This window comes from Heptranchias perlo, chromosome 30 (assembly GCF_035084215.1).
Source record: "Heptranchias perlo isolate sHepPer1 chromosome 30, sHepPer1.hap1, whole genome shotgun sequence".
Classification (NCBI taxonomy): domain Eukaryota; kingdom Metazoa; phylum Chordata; class Chondrichthyes; order Hexanchiformes; family Hexanchidae; genus Heptranchias; species Heptranchias perlo.
The window spans coordinates 15,236,076-15,246,449 of record NC_090354.1 but is presented as its reverse complement, the minus strand read 5'-3'; positions in this window follow the sequence as shown (position 1 = coordinate 15,246,449).

Sequence of the window (10,374 nt, the reverse complement as noted above, 5' to 3'; positions counted from 1 at the left end):
CAGTTGGTAATGCTGTTATTTTTTCTAAAGTCAGCATTGCCGATCGGTAATTGGAGCAGGAATCTATGATGCTGGATCTGTGCCTATTTTGCACATCACACACAATTCTGGTTCTGGATTATGCTGGTGAAGAAAGCTGAAATATTTTAATATTGAAATGAAGTGCCATGATTAGATATGATTTTCCAGTGATCTGCCCACACAGTGCTGATTGATGTTCCTGCCAATTGAAAATGGGCCGCAAGGTTTGCTAGATGCAGATGTATGTGGAAGTGGAATTGAAGAGCTCTGCCTGAAGATCACTACTAGTACTTTTAGGACATCACTGCAAAACATTTTTTTGTCTTTTTGCCTCTTTTCTAATTTAGGTAGTTAGTGGTTGGGAGACATTGTGGCACCACATAGTTGTTTTTAACTACGCTTCATTGTCTCCTGTGCTTAACTGAAGTACAAAGGGAGAGAGAGAGAGACTGTAGCGAAAGGACCAAATCAGAAACACAATGCAAAGTATCCATTAGGACTAGATGCATAGTGGAAAATAGAAGTGCTTAATTGCACCTGTAATACATACATTTTCCCTGGCCAGAAAGCAATGTGGAATCAGCACTTTAAATCATGACCGGTTGGGTTCTCCTTGTAAGCAGGTAACTGTACTCATAGTATAGCTTCCAACCCCAAATCCTCTCCCTCTCAAAGACCGCCTACTTGCACCCCCATAATATCACCAGCCTCCAACCCTGCCTCAAACCATTTGCTGCTGAAACCCTCATCCATGCCTTTGATGGTCTCCCATTCTCCACCCTCCATAAACTTCAGCTCATCCAAAACTCTCCCACCACTATGCTATCCTCCACCAAGTCCCACTCGCTGACTTACATTGGCTCCTATTTGCCTCAAATTTAACATTTTCATCCTTGTGTTTAAATCCCTTCAAGGCCATGTCCCATCTATCTCTGTAACCTCTTTCAGCCCTACAACCCTCCAAGAACTCTTGTGTTCCTCTGACTCTGGCCTCTTATGCATCCCCTACTCCCGTTGCCCTACCATTGAAGGCTGTGCCTTCAGCCATTTAGACCTTGGAATTCCCTGCCAAAACCTCTCCTCTTCTCCATCTCCATCTCCATCTTTAAGACCCTCCTTAAAACCCACCATTTTAGATCAAGCTTTCAGTCATGCCTCCTTATATCGTGAAGCGATTTGGGATGTTTTTCTTTGTTAAAGGTGCTATATAAGTGCACGTTGTTGTTGTTATAGTTATGTCCTTGGATATCAAGCAAAGACTACAAGTTTCATTATTCAACCCTAGCACGTTCCACTGAACACTTTCCAGATTTGGACAATTGAATTCCCTTTACGATCAAGTTTGATAACAACCAGGGTGTCAATAACATGCCCGTATAACCAATGGACAACTGTAAACATAAGCAAGTACTTTAAAGTTCAGATGACTCTATCTTGATAATTGAAAGCTTTGTTCCCTCCCACAGTTAGGTACTATTGTGGAGTGTTGTGGACTTACTGCATCCAAGTGTCTTGAACACCCACAGAAAATACCATGGATTTGGCATAGAGCCAGAACTCTGCACTCCGTACAAGGTCAGCTTAACTGCTCAAATCAGTCATCTGAAAAAAATTATAAATCAGCATTGATGAATTCTCTAATTATTGTCTTGTCTTTTCCGTGTATTCAGTTTTCACGTTAAGTCTTACACTTTCTTATAAATGGCTATACTGGGACAATAATGAGGACTGGTGATTGTAATTTCACCATGAACTTGACTATACTTTTTAAATGATACTAGTGCAACTGCTAAATCTTTACCCCTGCTTGAATAAGATGTTGTAATTAAGAGCACGTTCTATTAAAGGAGATAGCAGGGGCAGCAAAGTATGACAGTAACTTGGAGAGCACAAACACGTGCTATGGACTGGTGAGACTCATTTGATTTCTTTCAACAACAACAACTTGCATTTATATAGTGCATTTAATGTAGTAAAGCATCCCAAGGTGCTTCACAGGAGCGATCTTCAAACAAAATTTGACACTGAGCCGCGTAAGGAGATATTAGGACAGGTGACCAAAAGCTTGGTCAAAGAGGTAGGTTTTAAGGAGCATCTAAAGGAGGAGAGAGAGGCGGAGAGGTTTAGGGAGGAAATTCCAGAGCTTAGGGCCTAGGCAGCTGAAGGCATGGCTGTCAATGGTGGAGCGATTAAAATCTGAAATGCGCAAGAGGCAAGAATTGGAGGAGCGTAGAGATCTCGGAGGGTTGTAGGGCTGGAGGACGTTACAGAGGTAGGGAAGGGCGAGGCCATGGAGGGATTTGGAAAAAAGGATGATAATAAAATCAAGGCCTTCCTGGTCTGGGAGCCAATATAGGTCAGCGAGCACAGGGGTGGTGGGATGTGGTGCGAGTTAGGATACGGGCAGCAGAGTTTTGAATGAGCTCAAGTATATGGAGGGGGAAGATGTGAGGCCAGCCAGGAGAACATTGGAATCATCAAGTACACAGGTAACAAAGGCATAAATGAGGGTTTCACCAGCAGATGAGCTGGGGTAGGCGGTCTTGGTGATAGATCAGATATGTGGTCAATAGCTCATCTCAGGGTTAAATAGGACGCCAAGGTTGCAAGCGGTCTGGATCAGCCTCAGACAGTGGCCAAGGAGAGGGATGGAGTCGGTGGCTAGGGAACGGAGTTTGTGGCGGAGACCGAAGACAATAGCTTTGGTCTTCCCAATATTTAGTTGGAGGATATTTTTGCTCATCGGTCATCGATTGGATGTCGGACAAGCAGTGTGACAATTCAGAGACAGTGGTGGGGTTGAGCGAGGTGGTGGTGGTGAGGTAGAGCTGGGTGTCGGTTACAAGTCACATTGCCATGGGAAGGTTTTGAGCATGGCATTTTTCCATGTGAAATTGGGAGATATTGGAAACAGTGTCATCTCTGGGATGTACTCACACATGTCCTAGAAAGCAAGAGGTATAAGAGAGTGCTGGGAGCTGATTGCTTACCCGTCATCTCGAGTACAGTTGACACGTGGCTTACGAAACCAGGGAATTGGAACACAAATAAGAAGAATTTACCATTAAAGAGATACTAGATTCCCCAAAGAGTGTTGGAAATGTCTTGGTAGAGGAGAAGAGCTGCTGTGTATCACTTTTACCACAGTGATACCACTTACAAGTGATCTGGTAGTGGATTTCAATACAATTTGGGTCATGTGCTCATGTTAATTTTTTTTCTTGTACTGTTGAAGTATTTTTCAGAAGCACTGCTGTACCGTTACACAGTTGAGTTGACCCTATTGCTGTGTAGGCACGGCCCTGCTTATTGCTTAAGGGTACAGTGTTCCACAAAAAATACTTTTATTTCCAAAACAAGGATTTCTTTACCAGATAGACCTGGACCCTACTGACTTTTCTGTATATAATCTGTGCCTGGTGTGTTGAATTCTTCCTGGTCTTCCTCCTGACAACTGCTGGAAGTGCCTGATGTGTGCTATGGAGAAGGTGGTATCAAATTAATGCAGCTTCTGAGAAACCAGTACTATAATATGAGTAAATTTTAGTGGCTGAACTAGCCATGTAACCACACTTCCTTGGAGTGATGAACTTTCCCAGTCACTTATATGAGGAAAAAAAACAACAAAAGGTTTTCACACCAATTATTATTCTCTAATTTTTTAAAGGGAAACTAATAGATTCTTAAAGCAGTGAAAATCACCAGCTGATTACAATCACTCATAGGTTATGCACTTCAGTGAACAGCGAAAGTAATGGAACAGGATCATTTGAAGGGTCTCTTCGGGTAGCAAATCAGTTCAGGCAATCAAGTTCTAACTTGTCCTCTGAATTAATGAAACCTTTTGTAGTGCACCAGAACACTTTGCAGAGCTGGGTTAAAGAGGAATTGTGCCTTTTTAAAAATCAATAAAAGCACTTGCTTGTTAAACACAAAACAAAAAGGTTGCCAGACACTGTGAAACGATTACCCAGATTTGTTCAAATTGCCTTATGACCAGGATATTTTCCTTGTATGTGGCATCAGAACAAAAACTAATAACCGTAGCATACATCTCTTGTCCCAACAACAACAACTTGCATTTATATAGCGCCTTTAACGTAGTGAAATGTCCCAGGGCACTTCACAGGAGTGTTATCAAACAAAATTTGACACCGAGCCACATAAGGAGATATTAGGACAGGGTTTTGTCAAAGAGGTAGGCTTTAAGGAGCGTCTTAAAGGGTAGAGAGGTGGAGCGGTGGAGAGGTTTAGGGATGGAATTCCAGAGCATAGGGTCAAGGCAACTGAAGGCAATGGTGGAGTGATTAAAATTGAGGATGTGCAAGAGGCCAGAATTGGAAGAGCGCAGAGATCTCTGAAGGTTGTAGGGCTGGAGGAGGTTACAGAGATAGGGCGGGTGAGGTCATGGAGGGATTTGAAAACAAGGATGAGAATTTTAAGAGTGCCTTTCTGACCAGCGTTATCACTGTGTGGGGAATCTGCAGACGAACTTCACTCTCTTGCCTACAGAGGAGTTGTTGTGGCATTGTCAAAATCCAACCCCAGAATGCCTGATATCTTAAACCCATCAGGACAGGCACTCAACCTGATACAAAAATGAGATCTGTGCCAATCACTTTCTTCCTTGGACACATGCTTCTGAAATTGTGTTCTGAGGACAGCCATAAGGTGAGGCCAGCTGGCATATTGAGCTCAATCAGATTGTCTGCCAGCATGTGCAAACCTTGAGCAATAGCCAGCATCCTGTGATTACAAACACTAACATATAAGTGTAATCTGCTGTAAATACAGATTGGAATGTGTAACTTTATATCGGTAAATACACGCTACAGTTTAGAATCAATTTATATTATCAAAAATTGAAATTTCCTGCCTATTCTATTCAATATTTGTAATGAGGGACTATATTTGTCACAATCTAATTACATGATTGACAATTTAAGTTTTAAACCATCTAATCTGAACAAATCAGACCAAAAAAAAAATCAGTTGTCTGGGCAGTTTGTAAAAGGGAGGAGGCACTGAGCTGCCAGATTGAGCTGTTGTGGTTTTCAACAGCTCACTATAAGGATATTAATGCTGGAGTTCAAATGGACACAGAATCTATTGGGCAGAATAAATATCAAGTGCATACTGGTTCCTAGTTAGAGGTAGTGTCAGACAGTCACAGGACTGCTGTGTAGTAAAGGAGGCAGATGCTGGAATGGGGCTATCTGCTACCGTTTATTTCTCTTAATTCAAAGTTGCTTAATTCAAAACACACACTCTGTGTGCTGATTTAATTAAATTGCTTAAATCGAATTGCTGGATAATTAGAATTTTTTGAGCAAAAAATTAATTTGAATTAACAGGAGAATACTATTGCAACAGTCATTGAGTTTTGTGATGTTTTTAGTCTCCCAAACAACACATGTACTTAAATTGTTATATAGTTTTAAAAAAATTAATTCTCGGAATGTGGGCATGACTGACAAGGCTGGCATTTATTGCCTATCCTTAGTTGAGCTGAGAAGGTGATTGTGGGTCAACTGAGTGGCTTGCTAGGTCACTAGAGAGGAGTCAGCCGGGATGGTGTGGAACTGGAGCTACATCTAGGCCAGACTGGGTAAGGACAGCAGGTTTCCTTCCCTAAAGGACATTAGTGAGCCAGTTGTTCTTTTTAACGACAAACGACAGCTTCATGGTCACTTTTTCTGATACTAGTTTTTTATTTCCAGAATTTGTAAACTATTCAAATTCTCAGACTGCCATGGTGGGATTTGAACTCACTTTCTCAGCATTATTAGCCCAGTAACACAAAAGAAAGAAAGACTTGCATTTATAAAGAACCTTTCATGACCTCAGGACGTCCCAAAGTGCTTTACAGCCAACAAAGTACTCTTGAAGTATGGTTACTGTTGTAATGTAGGGAAACACGGCAGCCAATTTGCACACAGTAAGCTCGCACAAACAGCAATGAGATAAATGACCAGATAATCTGTTTTAGTGATGTTGGTTGAGGGTTAAATATTGGCCAGGACACCGGGAGAACTCCCCTGCTCTCTTTGAATAGTGCCATGGGATCTTTTACGTCCTCCTGAACCACTACATTACCATACCCCATGTGTGTAAAATGTTTTCAATATTTCATCTGTAAATTTATTATACTGCAAAAACTAACATTTTGGGGTTGAATGTCAAAACTTTTGTATTTTTGAATTTTGAATCACGTAACAACGGAACAAATAGGTATAGAAAAAAAAACCACACAGCAGAATAGGAATACAACAATAACAAACTCAAAGTTTGTAATAGTTGAGCAAATGAGCCAAGATTAGGTTAATTACCAGTAACATCAAAAGATCAAAGACAAGAGGTACTGTGGTGAGGATCTTGACAATGATTAAGCTGAGGAGTCCTTAGGAGACTTAGGCCCTTTATTGGTGGAAATATTGGTGTGTGGGATGAGTACAGGAAGTCATGAAATATACAGTAAGAAAGGACTTAGTGGTGATTTTCAGGGCTCTGAAGGATCAGTCCATCCAGACGGAATGCATATTTGGGGCAGGCAAATGGACAGCCTGCCTTTGAGAGGATAAAAATCAAAAGACAATGTACAAGTAATATTATGGGAAGGGGAAGGGTCACCCCATAGAACAAGTTGAGGTTTGGGAGAGAAATACTGAACCCTCTAGAACCTCAGACCCTGAATAAATTGGAAGATCAACTAAAAACATCAGGACTAGTGCATTCTGACCTTTCCATGTGTGCAATAATACAAAGAGAGAGATTATATCAAGTAATTTAGCCTGAGATTGACTAAGGCAATACGTAATTCTATCAGCAAGCTTCCACAACTGCTGCTTCTGTGCCGTGCTAGATGGCATTGTCGCCCTCTCCAGCGAACTGGAAGGCAATGATTGGAACCTCAAACGGGAGGAAATCGGTTTCAGTGCCGCATTCTGGAATCCAATTGGATGTCCATCGAAAGACCCAAGACACTATACAAATATATATAAATCAACTTTCATTAAATAACTAGAATACCAAAAAATATATATACTAAGGAATACACTACAACAATGTTAAATGTAATATTAAGCAAAGCTGCTGTGGACTTTCCAATAGACGTAGTCTATTATATAGAAATAGATTAGCAATATAGTTTAGAATTAATTGCCAGTGACTGCCAGGTAATCAAGGAAAGATTGGGTTACATCCTTAGAAATATGCCAGTTGTGTTACCAGTTACAGGAGAGTTTCTTTAGAATTCCTTATTTGTTCTCCAGTGAGGGAGTTAAACATTTGATTATCTAGCCTTTATATGTGTCTCAAAGCTTCTTTTATTCCTTTTATTTTCTGTGTTCAATCTCTCTTAATGGCATCTGATTAGAAAATTCTTCCTTTTTATGTAGCACCAAAACAACAGGGTTCAGTACTTAGCCCGGTTGTAGATACATTGCCTGAATTTAGTTATTAAGAATGGGATCCCGAACTGGAAGTTGAAAGATTGGATTTCTATATTCATGTTAAATTGTAATTCTCCCAGGACCAAATATGCCAGCCTGTAGCTGTTTATGTATTAACCTTTGCCCTTGCATTATAAGCCAAGAATTGCATATTGAACAAAAGCCAAGTTTAATGGGTTGTTGTCCCAGATTGATACAGATTCAAAGTAGGAACTCTATGCCTTTTCATTTTTAATATGATTTTGCTTTTCTCACGATTTGAGAGTGATTGGAGAGGCTGGGTAGAATAAATATATAATGGTCAAGGAACGCAATGCTCCGAATTGTGCGGTTTGTGCTAATATTTATAGTTGTGCTGTGAAACGCTTTAAATTAAAATTGAATTGAATTATTTAAAGTAATAGTGAGATTGGTGCATCATCTGTTTCTCATTTTATTTTTCCCCATGCAGGCTTATGGTGTGATGAAAGCAATGCAACAGCAGTGGCTAGTCATCAAGCTTTAAACAGGAAACGCTTCTGTTTGGGGTTTCATCCTTTAACCTGCAGGCTTTGTGATTTAAACAAGTATGGACAACAAATCTTAGTAACCTGTCTTGGTAACCAATATGGCTTATCTAATCACTTGTGGAGGAAGTGGTGAGGGAAAGGAATCAAAAGTCAGGAATAGCTTCTTGTTCAAATCTTCCACCTTGATTTGGCGTTAGGTAGTCATAAAATGGGTTCTATAATTTTTCTCCCATTTCTTGAATTTAGTTTTAATTTTTTTTATTGTCTCTGGTTCTGTGCAGCTATAAATGGAAAAGGGGCGCCAGAATGGACTGTACCCTCACTGGCTGCAATAATTTGGGTAAATGTGAGACCACAGAGAAAGCTAAGGGAGTTCATTATCTTGTCCTTTCTTCACCCACTGGAGCTCAGATGGGACATGACAGGATTGGTGTTCCTTTGTGCAGATCGACATGGACAGGACCTTAATTCTGTGAAATGTAACAAATGGTGTCAACAGGACCTTTTTGAGGCTTTGAATCTGCCAGGCAAATGATTTAAGGTGTGTAGCAGAAATCTAATCCTGAAATGTTATTTCCAATATCTAAACTGGAACCGTTCTTGTCCTTAATCTGCACAAATTGTATGGAATTTCAATGGTAAGAATTAACCAGCGATAGTTAGGAAATAAATGGTTGCTAATTAATTTTGAATAGAGTTTCAATACATTTTTGTTCAAATTATTTTTATCTTTTTGCTCATCAATTTTCCCCATCCATCCACACCTAAAGGTGTTGACTCCTTCCTGTAGTATGGTTGTATGGGTGGCAGCTGCCCTCTGTTACCTGGTCTAACTGACTGCTGTTCATGTGTGAGCCTTGATAGCGAGTTTCTGTAGGCTATTCAACTGCAGGGGCATCACAGTGGAGCCAAAGCATGTTGTCACCAGATGTCCACATGTGCACTTCTATCATGGATTACTGGATTATTCGCCCCTCCCTACCTAACCCAGGGCCTCACATTAGAGGAGCCATATTGTCAGCTGTGGGGTCTGTCAATAGCGCTCTCGCTTCGAGTCAGAAGGTTGTGGGTTCAAGTCCCACTCCATAGACCTGAGCACAAAAATCCAGGCTGACACTCCAGTGCAGTACTGAAAGAGTACTATAATGTCGGATGTGCCGTCTTTTGGATGAGACGATAAACCGAGGCCAAGTCTGCACTTTCAGGTGGACATAAAAGATCCTTCATTCAAAGAAGAGCAGAGGAGTTCTCCCTGGTGTCCTGGCCAATATTTATCCCTCAACCAACATCACCAGAATAGATTATCTGGTCATTATCACATTGATGTTTGTGGGGCCTTGCTGTGTGCAAATTGTCTGTTGCGTTTCCTAAGCAGTCACAGGGATATGATGGGTGACTGCAGCTCAGTCTAACTGCTAAAGTGTACCCTGAGGCTATTTGCTTTGCACTAAAATCCTTCTTCCCTCATGTACTCTTAAGGATGTCAACCTTGGCTCAGTAGTAGCGCTCTTGCCTCCAAGTCAGAAGGTTGAGAGTTCAAGTCCCGCTCCAGAGACTTAAGCACATAATCTCCCCTCTCCGTTGGACATAAAAGATCTCATGGCATTATTTGAAGAGGAGCAGGGGTGTTCTCCTGGTGTGCTGGCCAATATTTATTCCTCAACCAACAGTATTATAGATGTGACTATTAAAAGGCACAGCACAACATGATGATAATGGAGGGAAAAACATGCTCCTGAAACACAACCAACATAGTCAAGAGAACCAGGGGGAAGGTAACTGGTCTTCCTTGCAACGTAAACCAAAGAGTTCTAATGTTCTCATGCAGGAGTCCATTTGTGTACAAGATCCCACAAACAGCAATGAGTAAATGACCAGATAACCTATTTTAGTGATGTTGGTTGAGGAATAAATATTGGCCAGCACACCAGGAGAACACCCCTGCTCCTCTTCAAATAATGCCATGAGATCTTTTATGTCCGATGGAGAGGGGAGATTATGTGCTTAATTCTCTGGAGTGGGGCTTGAACTCTCAACCTTCTGACTTGGAGGCAAGAGCTCTACTACTGAGCCAAGGCTGACATCCTTAAGAGTACATGAGGGAAAATGGATTTGATTTTGTGTAGCAAACAAGAGATGATTGAACAAGTTAAGGTTAGGGAAAATCTTGGAAACAGTGACGGTAACATCATTGAGTTTGGTGCTGAACTTTCTTTGATTGCGCCTCTATGAAGCTCCTTGGGATGTTTTTCTACATTAAAGCCACTGCATATCTGCAAGCTGTTGTTGTTGACTCCCGATGCATAAAAAGATTACAACAAAACTCTTAATTTTAGGAAAGCGGACTTTGAGAAAATGAGGAAGCAAGTAATGGACCTGGTGTTACATAGATT